General features: G+C 52.7%; 1 long non-coding RNA gene across 7 annotated transcripts in view; it reads right to left on the bottom strand.

Moving 5' to 3' along the window:
* The window catches only part of LOC102156105, a 31,512-nt gene extending 18,746 nt beyond the window's left edge, over positions 1 to 12,766 (bottom strand). For 3 of the 7 annotated variants that reach the window (XR_005367581.1, XR_005367585.1, XR_005367587.1), the window contains exon 1: positions 7,216 to 12,766. This is a non-coding gene — a long non-coding RNA (uncharacterized LOC102156105). Of the gene's footprint in view, positions 1 to 38; positions 1,485 to 7,215 lie in introns of those variants that run through there. The other 4 variants (XR_005367584.1, XR_005367586.1, XR_005367588.1 and 1 more) reach the window with 2 other exon arrangements.
* Positions 12,767 to 13,067: the final 301 nt, after the last annotated feature.

The raw sequence follows: 13,067 nt of genomic DNA, 5'->3' as shown, positions 1-13,067 counted from the left end.
CATTCCATCTGAAGGTCCCAGAAGCCTCAGAAAGATACCTTTCAAATAAAAGCACGTTCAGATTGGAAAACAAACCATCTAGTGTTTTTGCAGCACAAACCACACCACGTGAAGCCCAGCAAAATCTTGGCATGTGAGGTGCCGAGCAAACAGTCTGTCCCTCTTGAACATCCATGGTGCCTAATCGTGTGGGGTGGGGGCTTCCCACCCAAGAGGTGCATCAGAATGCCTGGTGGAGAGCCGGATGCGTGCTGCCGAAAGGAAACAGAAGCTGAGAAACCACTGGAGAGAAGGGCTGTCTCAGCCAGGGAGCCAGCAGGGACGAAGGCCCCGCCACCCCGGGTAGCTTAAGTAAAGCTCAGTGATCCAACTCTCTACAATGACAGGATTTAGAACATGCTTCGGTAAGACATAGAGGACCCTAGAGCAGGGGAATCACACCATTAGGAGACCCAGAGAGGGCAGCTGTGTGCAGAGGGCAGCTTGCTGGAGCTGTGGCCTCCCGCCAGGGACATCGCCAGTCTTCTCTCCAGCCTCATTCTCCTCCTCTCAGCTCTCCCTGGGAGACATCGCTGCAGTCCATTCAGGGAGCCTCGTATGGTCCAGAGTAGAACAGAGGGGCCTCAGCAGGGGTTGGGGGGTTGGAGCGTGCGCTAGAGAAGAATGTGAGTGGGAGTAAAACTGGGAGGGGGCAGGCATTGACATCACCAGAGCCTCGCCCCCCCACCTTGTAGTCCTCCTTTTGTATTGCCTGGAACAGTTACCAACCAAACCCTTCACCAGCGTGGGAGGATGGGGAGGAAGGCAGGATCCTGCCTCTAGGATTTGGGTCTTTGGGAAGTGCTACCCAAGTTAGAAAGCTGGTGGAGGCAGGCAGTTGGTTAAAGATGAAACAGGCGTGCCCCTAGGGACTGGATTTTAAGGACGAAGAAATCTGAGACACAGGATGTATCATCAAACATGTGTATAGAGAAGAGAAACGGATCACCAAAAGCAAAGCTCAAAAGCAGAACTGAACATATAGGTTTCTGAATTGAGAACCGTCAGCACCAGGGTGGTCTGAGGAGCCCAGCTGGGATCGATCGCTGGGACAGTTTGTTTCCTGGGGAAACAGGGCACTCCAAAGAGAATTTGGGCCACAGCGTGGAGGAGGGCAGAAGCCTCCATTGGGGGGGGGGTGGCGGAGAATGGCAGACTTGAACTTCAGGGGAGACCATGACAGTGCCTGTGGGGGAAGTGTGGCTTCCAAGACCGCCTTGCAATAAGGACGAGGCTCATGTGAAGCCAGTGGAAGGGTGAGACCACCAGCAGAAAGCACAGTAGAAGCTCATCTGACCCTAACACAAGGGGCTTCCACACCTGGGACCCACTCGAAGTCCTGTTCACTCTACCTCAAGCAAGAAAATACGAGGCTTCTTCTAGTCCCAAGGAGGGAGCCAGGAAGCTCCAGGGGTTCTATAAAGAAGAGGGCTGTCTACAAATCCTTAGGGTCTGTGCATAACTGATCATGAATCAGTTCATGAGACCATGCCTTATGCGGAGCAGGACCCGCCTTGGAGCTGTAAGGACCCATTTAACAAAGCAGGTAGCTTCGTGGTGCTCCCAGGAGAGTTTGTTAAGCTGAAAATACATTTAAAGTAGAGTTTAACATATGGAGAGCATGAGGGAGCCCCACAAAAGTTATGGGGGGAGCGCTCTGGGAGCCCTAACAGTGGTCCCAGCCCCCAGGTCCCAGGGGGCCCATGTTCTGCTCCTTGCCACAAGTCAGCCTGAAGCGCCTCTGCTCTGGACAGGGGGCCCAGGGCGGCATCTCTTAACATTCCCTGCCATTGTGGCAGTTGCATGCATTGGCATCTGTGAGCTCTTCCTGTGTATGGTGAAAGAAAGGCGGGGGGAAAAAGTTTGGTCTATAAGGACCAGAGTGGTTTCCAAGCAGTCATCAGCCTGACAGTCTCCACAGAGATGGGGGTGGGGTGGGGGGTGGCGAGGTAGGGACCCCAGGGCAGAAGCAGAGGAAATGTTGGCACTGGCTGGCAGGCCATTCTGGGAAGTGAAAGGGCAAAGGGACCCTGGTATGCTCCTGGGAGCCTCTGTGGGAAGGAGCCTGCCTTACATGCCCCGTCCTCCCCCACCCCTAGGAACAGGGCTTCACTGTGGGTGGAAGTGAGTGTGTGCCCTCTTCCCCTCCCACCCCATCAGCCCCAGAAGGGGCTCTGTTTGTGGCACTTTGTTCGCCACACTTCTGCCTCGGCCCATCTTCTAAGCAGTTTCAAGTTGTTGTTGTTGTTTTTTAACCTCTCCTATTATTCTTCCCTAGAATTATCTGCTGCTACTCTCAGGTGGCCCCTGCGGATTGCAAGGGTGGATTCCCCACCACACTTCCTGCTGTCCCTTCCCCAAAATGCTTTTTTGTTTTCTTTCTCTAGAAGTAGCAGTTGCTGAGATGGGAGCCAGGAGCCCAAAGAGCAACCTGACCCCCTGTGGGTGAGACTTCAGATTTCAATGGCAAAAGGAGGAAAAAGACCTCAGGAATTCAGCTCTCCCCCTCCCCTTTTTCCCCCTCCCCTCCCCTTTCCTCCCTCCCTCCCTCTAATGGCTTCTGCCTCCATCTCTTCCAGACAGACCCTTCCGGGCTCAGAATGGCCCTCCTCCTCCACAAAGCCTCCTTGGCCTTTAGGGGAAGCCGAAAGCCCTAAATCACCGTACCTCACAGCTTTATCTGGAATCTGAGAGAGCCCAACTCGATTGTCCATGCCCTGCCAATGGGCAGGCCCCGTTTCCCAAGAGGCGGGAATAAAGACCAGGATGCTCAAGTCAAATGACAAGGTCAGTAGTGTAGAGAATGGGACAGAATAAAAGCAGGCAACCCTAGGAAGTGGGGCTCCATCTGGAAGGTGGCGTAATGGCAGAGGGCCAGGTAGAAGGTAGAAGGGTGCAGATAGAAGGAAGGGCATCCTCCCTGAGGATGGGAGCGAACCCAGGCCTTTGGGGCATCCCCGTCCCCCTCTCTCCAGGCCTTTTCCTGCGCTCCTGGCCCTCACCACTGCCCCCCAGCCCTCTCCTTCTCCTGACTTCAAGGTGGCCTGAAGGACAGAAAAAAGCCACTGAAGGACGTTTGCTGGCTCCCGAGAACGCGGTAGAACCACATGTGCCTGGTGGTCATCCCATAACACCCTCTCTTCCTTTTGGTCCCATTTGGCTCTGTGCTTGACCGCCTCCCTCCAGACCATTCCTACCACCTCTGTGTGGGAGGATCATCTGGCTCCTCCTCCATTTTCACCCTTGTCTCTCCTACCACTGCATCTGGCCTTACCATGCCTCACCCACCCTTCTTGTTTCACAGTGGCTGAGGGCCGGAATCCAGAGCTGAAGTCACAGAAAAGGGTGTCACAGTCCCTGGGTGGAGCTTCGTGGTGCCTGAGGACTTGCCTCTCTCCTCTGCCACCAGCCCTGTGCCATTCTGAGACCCGGGGTGTGAGGTGCAAGGAAAGCAGGGCAGGCTGCCAGGAGGAAGCTGTAAAATGTGCTAGCTTCCTGCCTGCAGCCCATCTGAAGCCTGCCTTTCCCGGATGGCTCCTCTCCCGGCTCTTCTAGAGAAGCAGCTTCTCTTCCTATCCATCCCAGGCCAGCAGCGCCCTCCTGACTTCCTGCCTCATCTTTCTGACCATTCTATTCTAGCTCCTTCCTTAGTGACGCTTTCTCTTCTTGGAGCCCCCACAGCCCCACGCCATGTGAGCCTCTTCTTCCCATCTTCATCTATCAGCAGCCCAGGGGATCCACCCTCCCTGCCAGGGCTGGGAAGAGTGCCTGGCACATAGTAGGTGCTCAATAAATATTTGTCGAATGAATGAATTGAGAGCTCTGGCCTCAGGCTCCCAGGTTTCATCTTTTCCTCAATTCTGCTGCCACCTAGACGATTTTAACAACTCCCACATGGAGACAACCTTGTCCACCTCTGCAACCCATGAGGACCATCCCCACAGCCAAACCTTGAACCTGGACATCACCTAAGAGGCTCCCACCTGGCTCTCCTCAAGCCCCTTCTCTCAAAATGCTTCTGTGGCGCTTGACCCAGCTTGCAGGTCCCCAGTTCCACATCATGTTCCTCTACCTCATGTTGCTTCTTTACATCTGCCTTTATGCTGGGCTGGCCCTGCCTGTCCCCAGCCTTGGAACAATATGACCTTTTTCTCTAGTCTTACGCTTGAGCCCTGCTAACAGAGAAATGCAGAACTGCCGACTTGTTCTATTACAAAGGTATGGCTAAGTTCAGCTGGCCCTCCTCTGCCGCCAACGAGCAGTCAGTTTACTAATAGCCCCTTTTTCCCTTTCCCAGAGTTTCCGGTTACTGACAGATGTCCTTCAGCCATCTCCATCCCTAGCCCTCTCCCTTCGGTGACTTATCCACTCTCAGTTCATAGGCCAAAACCAGGTCATCGACCTGAACTCCCTTCCTGGCCCTCTCACCCCCTGTTATCTTCCCATACCCTCCCCCAAACATGCTCCCCACTCTTTAAGGATAATTCCTCCACTCGGACTTTGGATCCCACTGACCGTTCTGCACACGCCAGGCTGGCTCTCCAGCCAAGTATCCCTCTCTCCTTAGCATCCTGTGAAATTACTTCCACTCTTGGCTTTCCTCCCCCTAGCCTACCAGTGTGTCAACACCTCCCAATAGATAGAAACCTTCCCTCCACCATGCCTCTTCCTTAAGCGACCATCCTTCAAAACGGCTCTTCCCCAGAAAACTTCTCTACCCAGTGCGATTGGCCTCTGCGTCCCTCAGTCTAATGAATCTGAGCTCTGAGGGGGCAGGATCCCCACCTCATTGCCACATCCTACAATCTTTTTCCACAGAAGAAACACACGTTCATTTCTGCACCATACCACAGGGAAAGTCAAATAGGGTGGGTCTCCCCAAATATCCTACTCTGAGTCCCATTCTCCAGAGGAAATTGGTGTTAAATGTGGAATATGTATGTATCCTTGGCAGATATTTTTCTATGCATGAACATATATAAAATTTTATGCACACAAATAGCCATAAAAACTTAAATGGAATCATAGTACACATATCGATCTGTTGCTTGCTTTATTTCAATTAATGCATCAATATGTTTCCATATCAGTGCCCACATCCCCATCGCATTTTCGGTGAGGCTGCATCATATCCCAGCAGATGTATTGGCCACTCCCCAATTAACGACAGCTCGGTTTGCTTCCAATTTGCTTAACATGGCGAGGTTACCACAACTATCCTTGCATGCATATCCTCACAGAGTTACTCAAGCATGTCTGTTGGAGAGACTGCTAAAGATAAAAATGCTTTTTATGTTAAAAAATGGTCTTCCAAAGAGGCTGTCCCAGCTCCCCTGCCTGCCCACAACACCAGAGGGTGCACCTGCCTGTTTCCTGGCTGGTGCCTGATAACCATTCCCTCAGGACATCTGTAGCACGGTTCTACCCCATGCTTCTGCTGTTGGATTTCTTCTTATGAGACATCTCCTCATACCTTCTTCCCCCACCCCTCTACACTGGCCATCCTCCCCGCCATCCCTCTTGAATGTTGTCTCCTGAGTTTCCTGTGTTTGCTTTTTGAATGGCTCCTGTCTCATCTTTATGCTAGTGGGCCTCACATGGGTCTCTAACCAGCCCCTGCAGCTCCACACCTCTTCTTTCCCTGTGCCTCAAGGAGCTGGGAAGCCGAGTGATTCAAGTGAACTGCCCAATGAATGAGGGTTGCACAGGTGAGTGTGAGGAAAAGGAGAACTCATATCACCCCCTTTCATTCATGCATTCTACAAATATTTATTGAGAACCTATTAAATGCTGGGGCATTGTAAGAGAAGCTGGGGGAAATGGTGAGCTAAATCAGGCAAGGTCAGCCTTGTGGGATGGGGGAAGGACGTGAGTCAAATAATCAAACAAATAAATGTATGAGTTCAAACTGTGCTAAACGCCACAAGGGAGTGATTCATAGGACAGCTGCCAGGTCCAAGGGGCCTGGGAAGGTGCTCCCCAGGGAATGACATTAGACCTGCGATCTGAATGATGAGCAGGCTTTGAGCAGATGAAACAGGTCGGGGAAAAGCTCTCCACACTGGAACAGAAGGCCTGGCCAGAGGGGAGTAAGGCACATTCCAGGGACCTCAAGAAATGAGGACGGAGTTGGATATATGGCTGGGGGCTTGGGAAGACTTAGGGCAGAGCAGCAGGCAGTGGGGTAAATAAGATGTGTGCTTTGTGAGATTCCTGCTCTTGACCTTGCCTGAATTTCTCAGGAAATAGGAAAAGAAGGAAGTAGCAGAAAACACTTGTTCCCCTTGCTTTGCCCCCTCCCAGACCACGGGACCTCAGATTTAGGATGGACTTATGGGAGAGAAGCAGGAAGCAGGAAGCAGAGATCTTCACCCTGTCTTTCACTGATTGTCTTTATTCTATCCCTATACTCTGCCTTTGCTGATATAATCCTTCCCCTTGGCTGGACACTCAAAAGCTTCCTACGAGTCATTGGAAAAAGCATGTTAGCATCTGAGCCACAGCAAGGGTGGTGGGGGGGTGGGGTGGGGGAAGAATGGGAGGTTGGCTTTGGCCGATCAATCTACTCTTCTGTGAAGACCACCTCTGGCTTCCAGAGGCATGCTTTTCGCAACTCTGGGGATCTGTGCCGGCCAATGCTTTCTCTTGGGGGCGGGGTGGGAAGGGGGGGCGGTGTTCTAGTTTTTCATTCACTCTTATTTTCTGCTTTTGCAATCTGGGCACCTCTGAGTTAAGACTAAGAAATGCTGATCCTTGTGGATAAAACAAAGCCACTTAACTTGGCCAGTGGCCCCATCATCCATCTAACTTAAATCCCTCCAGATGGTGGTCTGATCATTGGCTGCCCTATCTGACTACTCAGAGGCTTCCACGGGCACCATCCTAAATGAAAGGAAAGGTGACAGAGTCTCGAGCTCCACCCTTTAGCCTATCAGCCAAGAACCACCCACTCTTTGCCCAGAGAGGCCACACTGACCTCCAGCCAAAGGGACTCCCATTTGTCTCCCTAGTAGGGATGCCCTGCTTCCACCACTCAGGAGATTTACCCTCTGCTGCCCCACCTCCAATGAAGTTTGAAATGTTAGGTGGTGGTTCTTTTCACAGCACCTGGCCAATCCTGTACTTGATGCCTCAAACCCCCTCGGTTAACACAAGAAATGCTAAGGTCTGGCTTACTTTCCTGGCCACCCCAGCCTCTTCTCTGCAGCCTGCAGCCGATGGTGTGAGGACTTAAAAGTTCTCCAAGAAACTGGCCAGCCAGCTGCCACCCCCTTTCTACAACAGCCCTACAAACATGAGGCAGTCCCACTGTGACCTCACTTGAGTTCACCCTGGTGCCTGTCCACACTGATTACCAACCACTGAGCCTCACCCTCAGGAGTTGCCATGGCACCTGCCCAGGGCCGGGTCTCTGACTTTTTGGACTTGTAATGGAGTGGGGAGGGGTTCTCCATAGGGTGACACCTCCCTTTCTTTCTGGATTTTGGTTCTGAAAGTGTGGCTCTGTCCCTTCTCAACCCAGCTCTTTCCCTTCTCATCCTGAGACACCTCAGTGTAGTTGCATTCCATCTCAAATACCTCCTCCAATCAGAAGGAAAATGGTCATTGCAATAATAACACCAGGGGATTCTGGAACAAAGAATGAATGAAGCCAAGCCCTTTAGAAGAACAAAGCTTTCAGGAATTAAACACAGTTCATTCCTGGAGCAAAAGACATGTGGGTGACTTTGGAACTCCTTTCACCTGGGCAGCTATGTGGCTCCCACCAGAGCTGTCCCACCTGCTGTTTGGTCCCTGTGCCAGGTGTGATGGCTTCCCGGCCCAGGGTACATGCTAGCTTAGGGGCTCAGTGGGCTACAGTGCTGGCAGAGACAGTACTCAGTGACCTCGGCTCTCCAACACAAATTGGGGAACCCTCTTCTGTGCAAATGAAGAGCCCCACAAGGGCAGCACTTGCTGGCAGGTGTAGGGCCCAGGCCACCTCTAGCAGCTTCTCAACTTCAGGCCTCAGACTCTTCAAATACTTGATAGAGAGTAGATGTCCGAGGGCATAAAGTGCTTTTCCCCCATGCACCGTCTCAATTCCCACCCAGGTGGTCTCAATGATTGGCACAAACTATTCATTCAGAGAAGACTGGATGAATATACTTCACCCCGGTGCCTCCCAGGAGCTGGTGGGGCCAGCTTCCCTCCTGCTCCGTGGAAATGAACTGGGTTATCCTGCCTTGAGAAGTCAGCCCCACCACCCACTCTGTCCAGGAGTGTAAATACAAGGCCCCTTGGTGGGGTCCCAGAAGCCCTCCTCCTCCCAAAGTTGAAAGCAATGATGATCTGCTAAAGAAGCCAAAACTCCCAAGGAAACTGCTGAGAAAAGGAGGCAAGGGGCTTGGAAGCCCCGCACCCCCACCCCCCCACCAAAACCCCAGGTAGGAGCTGCATCCTCTGGGATGGTTTAAGATCACTGGCCCCTGACTTCTGCTCCTTATCAGAGATGGGGGTCTCTGACGGCCTGGGTTTAATTAAGGAGGCCTCAGCAGAGCCTCCAGGCTACCTTCAGGACATGATGCTTTCTCCCATCCTCAGTGGATGTCTGAGCAACCAGTCCTCTGCCTGCTGGTGCCAGAGGGGATGTGTGGAGGGGTGGGTCAGGAGAGCTGCCCTCCACGGCTTGTAGCTCTAGGAATCCAGGGCCACCCCTCTCATGGCTGTGGGCAGCAGCCAGCTGTGCTTGGACAGCTGTCTCCAGGGGCACTGTTGTCCTAGGGGTGGGAAGCAGCTGTGGCACTGCCTGCCTTCTGGGGGCAGGGGTAGAGTGATGTGCGTGGTCCAAAACAGGAAGAGGGAAGCGGGCCTCTCGCGGTACTTTTTCCTCCACATCTGGCTGTGGGTTTTTGCCTTTCTTGGCAAAGAGGTATCTCAGTGTCCTTTTAAAGCTGCCATTCCTTCCTCCCGTGCCTTCTAATTAATATCTACTATGTGAATTATTTATTGGGAACAGATGTTGGTGTTTAAAGAGTGTTGAGTGGAGATCCTTTGCTAATCAATGTATTTTAACAGGTTTACATATTTACTACAAGCCAAATTGGAGATTTCTCGGCCACGGGAAGCCTATGCTCTGTGTCATGAATATTTCTAGCCTGCCCCAAGCCTGCTGATTGCTCTTTTGCTCTCCACCCCCATCCTGACCAAGGTATCTCTTCCTATTGGGATTTTGATTTGATCTGGAGAAAGAGTGTTATCCGTCCCTCAACTCTCCCTCCAACCAGAAAAGACAAGCATCAGTTCTTGCTTTGGACTGAATGGTGACTCAGTGAGATCTGGGCATGCCTCCCCCAGGCATCAAGCCAAATTTTCCCAGGTCATGCCATTCAACATACCCGGGATCAAGAAGTCAGCCCGGAATTCTAAACGAAAAAGGGCTGCAGGACTCAATGACCCCATCTGTGCCCCCGCCCCGTGGCTCCTCTCACTGGGGCAGTCAGAGGAAGTTAAGGCAGACTTGCCTCTCAGCTCCGAAGTTTACAGCAAACTCCTTGGCGGGCCTGCTAAATGCTGGGGGCAACTTAAAATATTGGGGTGAGGGGCTCCCAACAGGCAAAGAAAGGCCCTGCTCTCTGAGAGAATTTATGGTCTTGTTTTTCTGCCCCATCAGAGTGAAGGGGGGAAAGCAAGCTCTGCCCCGAGTGACTCTTCTGTCTTCCCTTGCACCTGCCCCCCAGCTCAGAGCCACTCTGGGTTCTGGAACTGCCCCTGGCAGGGAGAAACTGAGGTGTTTCTGAAGTTCACGGGGATTCCCACGGCTACCATAACCCCCCACCCCCCGTTTGGTCCTCCAGCGGCTGCTCCCTGGGCGTGCAGGGGGGCTGCCACCCGAAGAGAGATGGTCTAAAGGGCAGACACAGGCCCAAGGGCAGGTAAGTCATGGCTGGTGAACTGCCTCTGCCCCACTACTCATCTTTCCAAGTCCCCAACCTTACTCCCATCCAGAGCCATGGTCCAGACTTCTCTGATGGTTCTGTAGCCTCAGGTTCTAGCGGCTTAGGGTGGGAGCCTCTCCTCCTGCCCATCTTTACTTAGGAGGCCTGGGGGAGGGGGAAGCCCAAGAGAAGGTTTGCTTTTGCTTCTGCCTGGACTCCCAGGGGGATCACTCTCTCAGGACTTTTTGGGTGGATTCCTCACTGTCTTGAATTTGTGTCTAAAGCTCATCTGAGGGCCCCACCATTAATATTAGAGATGTGTCCAGGGAGGGAGGGAAACTTTGCAATACTGGAGATGTGGGTGTACTAGCCATATGATGCAGCCAGTAAGGGCTCCATGCAGGGACTGGTGTCTTGGGAGCAGAGGACATACAAGGACCACACAGAGGAGTAAACCACTTCAAGTAGCGGATGCCTAGGTTCCATTTGATCCGATGCTTTACTGTGCCTCCCAAAAGGGGGGTTGGTGGTCCCAGAGCAGAGGAGAGAAGCCAAGCTTCCCTGCTTCACTCTAGGCAAAGTTTGGCAGGAACCAGGCTGGGCTGGGGGCTCTGCCTCTGGCTGAAGTAACCATGAATAGGACCTCAGACATGACCGTCCCCATTGGCCTTGTTCAATATTTGACAGTGGTCACTTGCCATTTGCAGACGTCCCTGTGAGATGAGCTCCTGCTCTCAGCTCCCAACACAGATCCTGACAGGAACCACTGTCCAGAATTCTGATAGCTCTCAAGCTGGTTTGTGTGTGTGTGTGTGTGTGTGTGTGTGTGTGTGTGTGTGAGTGTGTGTGTGTGTGGTTTTTCTTTGGAGTGTGGGGGTGGGGGGTGTTGAGGCCCAATCCTGCTGTTCTTATCTGCTCTTCTTGCCAGACAGCTCCAGCTCATCTTTTGGGGGATTTCTGTCTGAGCAAAGCAGGGAGCCTCAGTGCGAGGCCTGGGCCCTGTAGGCTGGGGGTACCCTAAGTCCAGAAAGCCTCCTGAGTCCTTGTGTCTCCACAGTAAACTTTGCAGAGCAGGCAAGGGAGTTTGCCTCAGAAGACGGTCTGGAAAGCACTTGTGTTCACAGGGCCATTAGGTGTAACTTATGGTGACATCAGTGCCTGCAGCCATGTTGCACATCTGAGAATTTCACACTCCGTGGCCTTTCAAGCCCTCACACACAGAGGCGTCCCCATGTCCTGGAGCAGCTAGCTGACTCCTGTCCTCTCAGAGATGTTCATGTGGGGGCAGGGGGACTCAGCTTCCTGGGCTTTAGGGACCAAACACTCTGCCACAGCCAGTGAGAACAAGACCAAGCAAGACCAGTACAGCAGAGGATGTGACCTGGGAGGCCAATCGTGGCCCACCAGCCCTGGGGAGAGAGGGGCTCCAGAGAGCACTGATGGGGTGGTGGTCACTCCTCAAAGTCAGAGCTCATATCACCAGCCAGGGTAATGGGCCTTTCCTTCCTTCCCAGCTCTGACTCGATGCACCGGCAGGACCAGAGTCCCACCCACCTCGAAGATGTTTCCCTTTCAACTCTAACCTTTTTGGGCCAGGCAGGTGGGTAGGCCTAGTGCTTCCTTGATCCCCTTTCCTTCAGGAAGTTAGCCCAGGGTGATCAGACAGGCTAGGATACGTAGTCTCCATACTTCTTTTTTTTAGGGAGCGGGAAGGTACCTTGGAGGTAGGGAAGTATTTACTGCCACGGCCCATAGACAACCCAGTGTGCACCCAGAAATCCTTCATGTTTCAGTGAGAATGGAACTTCCTAGTGGCTTTTCTGTTTCCAGAAGGCACGTCCAACTTACAGAGTGTGAGCAAGTGGGGCCTGCTCAGGTTCCATTCTCCGGTAGTTAAATTGATCTATTTCTTCAGATACTTTTACATGATTTTACTTGATTCTCCAGCTCCTCCCCCATCCCGCTGATGTGGATCTTCTAAATGTGCCTATGGTTTGGGCCTTCAAGATCCTGTATGTGCACCACTGATGCCAACTCTGTGCCAGTTCAAAACCCAGGCCATAGGGGCCCAGAGTGAATGAGGCACTCCCTGCCTACGAGTCTGCCTCAGGTTGGAAAATCAGATGAATGTAAGGGCATTGTGCCCCGGTGAACTTGCCTTCATCCACATATGCCACCTGGGCAAGTCTTGAACCACGGCTAACCTGAATCCTGACCTGACGCCTTGTGATCCTCCCAAAGACCCAAGGATGGAAGCCAACTCCGAGGCCATTGCCAAACCTCCTTCTCTCCCTCCCGGGAGGCTGTCATGAGAGTTTATCACCCCTGGGTTCTAGCTGGAGAAGAGAATATTGCGATGGAAAGAGCTCCTTTCCAGAGGCCCATAATGTTTTTAACAACTAAGGCATGAATAGTCGTGCCTGATGGATTCAAAGCCTGGATACCCAGAACCTTTGGAACTTTGGATCAGTCAAAAGATTTTCCTGGACTCCAGGTCTGTGAAAGAAAGATATTTCTCTGAGTATCTTAGTGGGGAGCCAGTTAAGGTCCCAAACTTCTCTTCCTCCATCCCTACTGCACTGACGGTACAGATTCCATCAGGAGATGTCTCCCAAAGGTAGCTGAGGACTGATAGCAAAAGGCTAATGCTGGGCAACCGGGAGCACCTCACCTACTTCCCCTCCGAGCCCTTTTAGGACACCCTAGTCCTCATTTAATAACCCTGGCTGGCACCTGCCCACCCCTGGAGTTCCCAGTCGTGTTCGCTGCCTGAAGTCCATTAATTTTCCACAGGTCCGGGGCAGCCCGGGTGGCTCAGCGGTTTAGCGCCGCCTTCGGCCCAGGGCGTGGTCCTGGAGACCGGGGGATCGAGTCCCACCTTGGGCTCTCTGCATGGAGCCTGCTTCTCCCTCTGCCTGTGTCTGTGTGTGTGTGTGTCTTTCATGACTAAATAAATCTTTTAAAAAAAAATTCTTTTCCACAGGTCCCAGCCCAGGGCCTATGTACAACGAGCTGTCACTGACTTCTGCTCCGTAAGAGCACGCTCCAGCCCACTCCCCGAATCACACCTGCTCCTTTGTGCACCCGCCCCCCAGACCCTCCAGGCCAGAA

This window comes from Canis lupus, chromosome 12, assembly GCF_011100685.1.
Source record: "Canis lupus familiaris isolate Mischka breed German Shepherd chromosome 12, alternate assembly UU_Cfam_GSD_1.0, whole genome shotgun sequence".
In the NCBI taxonomy this organism is placed as follows: domain Eukaryota; kingdom Metazoa; phylum Chordata; class Mammalia; order Carnivora; family Canidae; genus Canis; species Canis lupus.
The sequence above is the reverse complement of the archived record's forward strand: the minus strand, read 5'-3'. Positions and strand labels throughout refer to the sequence as shown.